This window comes from Pongo abelii, chromosome 8 (genome assembly GCF_028885655.2).
Source record: "Pongo abelii isolate AG06213 chromosome 8, NHGRI_mPonAbe1-v2.0_pri, whole genome shotgun sequence".
Classification (NCBI taxonomy): domain Eukaryota; kingdom Metazoa; phylum Chordata; class Mammalia; order Primates; family Hominidae; genus Pongo; species Pongo abelii.
In genome coordinates this window covers 21223400-21229879 of record NC_071993.2, presented here as the reverse complement: position 1 = coordinate 21229879, position 6480 = coordinate 21223400, and the positions used below count along the sequence as shown (strand labels likewise).

The 6480-nt window shown below is 39.3% G+C and overlaps 1 protein-coding gene across 3 annotated transcripts in view; it reads left to right on the top strand.

Moving 5' to 3' along the window:
* Positions 1-6480, top strand: part of NEBL (nebulette) — a 518729-nt gene that overhangs the window by 173591 nt on the left and 338658 nt on the right. The window lies entirely within an intron of this gene.

The following is a 6480-nucleotide window of genomic DNA, read 5'->3' as shown; positions in this document are numbered from 1 at the left end:
TTCTTGATCCTACAGAGCTTATTAGGAAGATGAGAGTATTCACTGGAGGAAAATTAGGAAATAAAGACATATACAAAGAGGGAATACTTGAAGGGGGTATAAGTGGATGTCTTTGCTGCTGTTCTTTCTCTCATTTCCCTTTTCCTTAGGAAATTGATCTGTCATATTTTCAACTACTATCTCTACTGGTGACCCAAATAGATATCTCTTCTGGATTCCCTACCCAGACACTGAGCATTTTTGCACCATCCTAAACTTCAGATCTCCAAACCCAAACTCTGTCTCTCCCAACCAGATTAAGTCTCATTTTCTGCCTTTTATAGTACCCTTCTTCTAATCACTCAGGCTCAAAATCATTGACTATTTCTGCATATCTGTACATCTTTATATTTATCGGTCGCCATGGCCACTTATTCCGGATTGTGAGTAGATCAAGAGAATAGAGAGATTTTTAATCAAGTGAGCCCAAATATGCAAAACAAGTATGGAGGAGAGAAGGAAATGAAGTGACACTCTCAGGTCTCTTCTGTGGGAGACACAGATGGTAGAGTTGTGACTTGGTGGCACTGAGATACATCTGTTTCAGGGCAAGACAGAACAGTGGGAGAGATCTCGGCTGGGTGCGGTGGCTCATGCCTGTAATTCCAGCACTTTGGGAGGCTGAGGTGGGCAGATCACCTGAAGTCAGGAGTTTGAGACCAGCCTGGCCAACACGGTGAAACCCTGTCTCTATTAAAAATACAAAAACTAGCCAGGCATGGCGGTGGGCACCTGTAATCCCAGCTACTTGGCAGGCTGAGGCAGGAGAATCACTTGAACCCGGGAGGTGGAGGTTGCAGTGAGCCGAGATCGCGCCACTGCACTCCAGCCTGGGTGACAGAGAAAGACTCTGTCTCAAAACAACAACAACAACAACAACAACAACAACAGGATAAATCCCCAAATTCCTTGGCCTGAAAATGTATTTGTTTGTACATTACCTGTTAACTTCCTTAATGTTGGTATATCAAATTTTGATAGAGCTTTGCTTTCAAAGTTTCAGAAAAGCTTAGTATTGAAAGGAATTTGCATCTTTAAATTTGCATTTTCTATCACTGCGTTTTGGAATCCTGGTGGGTTTACATGCAAAACACATCTATCTCCAGGCTGTCTAATGTGCTATTGTCAATTAGTGGAGTGAACTGTCATGTGTTATGGGCTGTCTTTCCCCGGTGGCATTTAAACGGAGATGGCATCACTATTTCAGATACTGAAGATGTGAGCTTAGCATTGGGTAGGAGATTGGACTAGCTCTCTACAACTCATTCTAAGATTAGGATTTTCTAACTTTATAGTGATTCATAAGACAATTATTTCATAAGGCATTTCTACTATAATATAGTTTGCACGTGATAGGCGTACATTGATTTGGACTTTTCCTATGACAACTTGAAAGGCAGAAAGTTAAGCACTTAAAAATGATGTCTGAGGGTGGCAGAGTATTCGTGGATTATACTATGATTGTTGAATTAAACTAAAATAAATATTATCTTGACTTTATTTGCCAACATTTTTGGTAGGATGGAACTCAAGACGTAGGGACTACACCTTGGAAACACACGGATTGGCATGACTGTGGCAATAAAGTGATTAATCCCCTGACAATTAGCCTAAGCTTATAAAGTTATACAGTGTTAAGGGCTCAGGGTAGCTCTCCATAGGCAAGATAGAAAGGGATGGAAAGAAATACCATTTCCTTCTTTGAACTGAAGCCATTTGAGATAAGGAATGAAAGAGTATAATTTTAAGGCGTTTGGTAGATACTGTTGAAAAAAAGTTTCAGGGCCAAACATACTTTAGAATTGATCTCTTGGGGTTTTCAGTCAGGTCCAATGTTCTCAGTGTGATGTTTTCAGATGCCTCCTCTCTACTCCAGGGAGGAAGTCAGAAGTTTTCGTATGAAGCCTGAAAATGTAGTTCCTTTAGATCCTGTGCCAGTGTCCCATCATCATCTTGGGACAAAGAATATGGTAAACATCCACAGCTTACACAATAGAATGGAATAATTCCTTTGAACCAGATTAACCATAGGGAAAATATCTTAATATCTTCATAGCAGCCAATGCAGAGCTGTGTGTATTTAGCACTGACTTCAGTCCTCACTTGGGCGTGTGTTCTTCCTCTGCAGGGCTTAGTTCTCCACAGGGAACTTCTTCACTCTAACCCTCTTGTATAGGTGGTCCTGGGTTTTTTTTTTTTTTTTTTTTTTTTGCTGTCATGAAATACTTTAGAAGAGTGCCAATCCCCAATAAATATAGAAGGATGATGGGAGACAGAACCGGTATTTTATGACTGCCCTAGTAATTAATAAGTGACCTAGGTAAGAATGGCCAGCAGGTGCTAAAATCAGTGAGTGAAAGATTGTTGAAGAATAGAATATTCTCCAAGGATCAACCCTTGGACTACTTAGTTACAAAGATGAAATGCACCTTTATGATGGGGAATACTTTAAATCGGTGATCAAATTTAAATAATTTTCTTTTTTTTGAGGCAGAATCTCACTCTGTTGCCCAGGCTGGAGTGCAGTTGTGCTATCACAGCTCACTGTAGCCTTGACCTCCTAGGCTTAGGTGATCCTCCTATCTCAGCCTCCTGAGTAGCTGGGGATATAGGCACATGCCATCATGCAGGGCTAATTTTTAAATTTTTGGTAGAGACAGGGTCTCCCTATATTGCCCAGGCTGGTTTCGAATTCTGGTCTCAAGGGATCCTCCTGCCTCAGCCTCCCAGACTGCTGGGATTATAGGTGTAAGCCACTGTGGCTGGCTAAATTTAAACAATTTAACATCATTACTAGAGTAATAAATTGACATCGTTTACCCATTGACTTATTCTCTGCCCATCACTTAGCATTCCTCCCCACTATGTTCCACCTGAATCGAATCGTGAGGAAACAATTAGATAAATCCCCAAATGAGGTGTTATCCTCTTAAGAAATATCAGTCATTATGGACCAGAAAGGCTGAGGAGCTGTTTAAAGGAGATTGAAGAGATATGACATCTAAATGTAGGATGTGATCCTCGATCCCATCCTGGATCAGGGAAATAGCTATCAAGGACATTTCTTGGTCCATTTGGGGAAATTTGAAAATGGACTATATAATAGATAATGATATTGTATCAATGGTCAATTTCCTGAGTGTGATAATTATGCATATGTAAGAGAATGTTTTTGTTTTTGGGAGATTCATTTTGAAGCATTTATGACTTAACTGTCATGATGCTTGCTACTAACTTTCAAATGGTTCACATTTATACATATAAATTATCTAAAACATGTATGGTAATATTTGTTTATGATAAAAATAAATGTTATATATGTTATATTCAGTATATTACTCAATGTAACTGTATATGTTATATTAAGTATATTACAAATATTTGCTTTATACCTGCACATATATCCGTTTGTGTATGTATATAAAGCAAATATGCCGAAATGTTGGTGATTGGTGAATCTAGATGAAGGGTATCTTCATCATGCTAGTTTTGAAGCTGTTCTGCAGGTTTGAAATTTTTCAGAATAAAAAGTTAGGAAAAAAGAACTTAGTGTTAGAGATGAGGTAGTGGAGAAACATGTTGAGCTGTTAAATTTAGGTTCATGAGAAAATGACATGTTATTATTGTCGAATAAAGCAAAGCTAGAAGACATAGTATCCACAAACATAAACTGTAAAGTGAGATTGATTTAGATCATCCAGAATTAACTATTTTTGGAGTAGAGAAAGGATTGCTGTTGGGCATCTTAGTCTCTCTCTTCTTTTGTTTCCAGGATATTAGCTTTTCATGTTGCAAGTCCTTAGCTCACAAGATTGTTGTAAGAATGATTGAGAAGATGTGTATGAATGTGCTCTGTAAGCGGTGAAAGTAATGTCTCTAAGCTTTGTGTTTAGGATGTCACTTGTGCTGAACTGTAACACCCAATGTTGTATTTTGGGTTGTAACTTGTGCTGAAGTACAACATCCAGTGTTTGTGTTTTCTATGAATGACTATGCATTCATAGGAAAGAGAAACTTAATCAGTGGCTTTATTAAGACTCATTTCACACGTATGTAATTTAGAAAAAGAAAACTGACTCTGTTTCGCTGAGATTAATATAGTTCTGCCCATGGCATATCTAAAACAGTGTCTAAATACATCTAACAAATAATAGTTTTTTTTTTCAGTAAAGAAACAAAATTTCACTTATTTTTAATGCTCATTTAGCCAGTTGCATTTATGGAAAATCTTTCCCCAGGGGTTGGAAAACTAGCAAACAGCAGCTTTAATATAAGTCAATAGAACATCAAGTAGAGAAAAGCTTGGAGTTACATGCTGTGCTATTATCTTGTGATAATTTCAATTTAGGTTTCTTTTTAAGGATGTGTTCAGGATTTTACTGTTAGACTAAATGTAAAATGGAGTCAATGTCTGTGGAGTAGTGACATGAACCTGGAGAGTGAACATTTTGCCCCTTCTCAGGGAAGCAGGCCAGAATATCTGTAAAATGGTGACATTTTGATCCTGACTGGAAGAAAACCATGTTGAAAGAACGACAAGGAAGGGATTATGGAACACAAACATAACTTGTCAGCTGGAGGAGATGTTCCTGTCAGGCATTGAACTTGATGAATTTCTTCAGCTGGTATAGACAGTTCAGGTGAAGGCTGTAGTTTTCACTGGTAGTGGCTGTGGGGTGCTGCATCAGCCAGACTGACACTAGGGTGCCATCCTTCTCAGTGGGCACATGAGGAAATCATAATGATGGCTATGTTAGCAACCATTGGGTAATTATTCTGTGGTAGGAGTGATGTTCAATGTTTTCTGTGTATTTTCTCAGTTAAACCTCACTATATCCCCGAGGTAGGTAAGAAATATTTCTAATATTCTTTTTTTGTAGATTAGGTGGACTCAGGTTAGATAACTTATGTAAGGTGCTAGAGATAATAGTGGCCAAGTTGCTACTTGAACCCAGGTTGTCTGACTCTAGAGCCTGTTTTATAACCACCACGCTATACTCAACCGATTCTCTAAAGTTGATATTTGAGAGAACAGATGAAAAAGATGTGGAAGCTTTTTAGCTATAGAGAGATGCGTTCAGCAATGATTGAGTAAAAGGGATTGAAATTACTCTCTCAGCGTAACACACTAAGAATAACTAGGCAATATATAGGACACAACAGTTGTCAGACATTAGACAAGCAGCACAGACAGTGACCTTTCAGAGAAGGCAAACAAACGAGATTGTTGCAGCTTGCTGCCTGGAGAGAGTTCTAGGCTGAGGCACAGGAAATACATATTATATTCCTAGACATACAACAGAGCCCAGGAATTACCCTAAGTTGGGGAGACAGAGTTCAGAGGTTGGAGAGGCTAAGGCTGCTAGAATTCACAGGGCCAGATCTTGGTTAGAAGAGATCTAACTGAGGTTAGGAGAGAGAGAGAGGTGACTCTGGAGATCTGTTGAGTTTTCAGTGAGGAAACTCCTGAGGCTAGAGAAAGATGCAGGAGAGAATCAAGAATTGGGTGGAGTCATCCAGGAGCTCAATAGTTTTTGTTTGTTTGTTTGTTTGTTTGTTTGTTTCCCCATCACCCAGAGTAGAAAGGCTCTGGTTCTCAGGGAACCATTGTCTCCTGGTGGGTCTCACGGTGGAGCCAAATTTGCCCTTGACCAAAAGTTCTTCTGGTCTTACTTGGCAGAGCTTAAGAGCAAGCCATGGAAGGAACAGGTTGTATCCAAGTAACTTTATTGCACCCAGCTCAAGCTCAGCAATATTTAAAAGAATAAAAAGCTCCGGCACCAACAAAGTAACATGTATATTTCTGAAATCCAATAAAAATTACCAGTCATTCAGGTTGGGTGCTGTGGCTCACACTTGTAATCCTAGCATTTTGGGAGGCTGAGGCAGGAAGATTGCTTGAGCCCAGGAATTCATGACCAGTCTGGACAACACAGTGAGACCCCCATCCCTGGAAAACAATTTAAAAAGTAGCTGGGATTAGTGCGGCACACCTGTAGTCCCAGCTACTCAAGAGGTTAAGGTGGGAGGATTGCTTAACTCCAGGAGTTTGAGGTTGCATTGAGCTATGATTGTGCCACTTCACTCCAGCCTGAGTGACAGCAAGACCTTGTCTCCAAAAAAGTAAAAAGAAAAAGAAATTACCAGGCATTCAAAGAAGCAGGAAAATGTGACCCATAATGAGGAGAAAAACAGTATATAGAAAAAGGCCTAGAAATGACACAGATGATAGCATTACTAGACAGGGACTGCTATGGACTGAATTGTGACCCTCCTCATCTTTACCAAATCCATATGTTGAAGTCCTAACCCCTAATGTGATGATACTTGGAGATGGACACTTTGGTAATTTGGTAATTAGTGTTAGGTGATGTTATGAGAGTAGGGCCTTTATGATAAGATTAATAACTTTATAAGAAGAAGAAGAGAGAGATACAGATT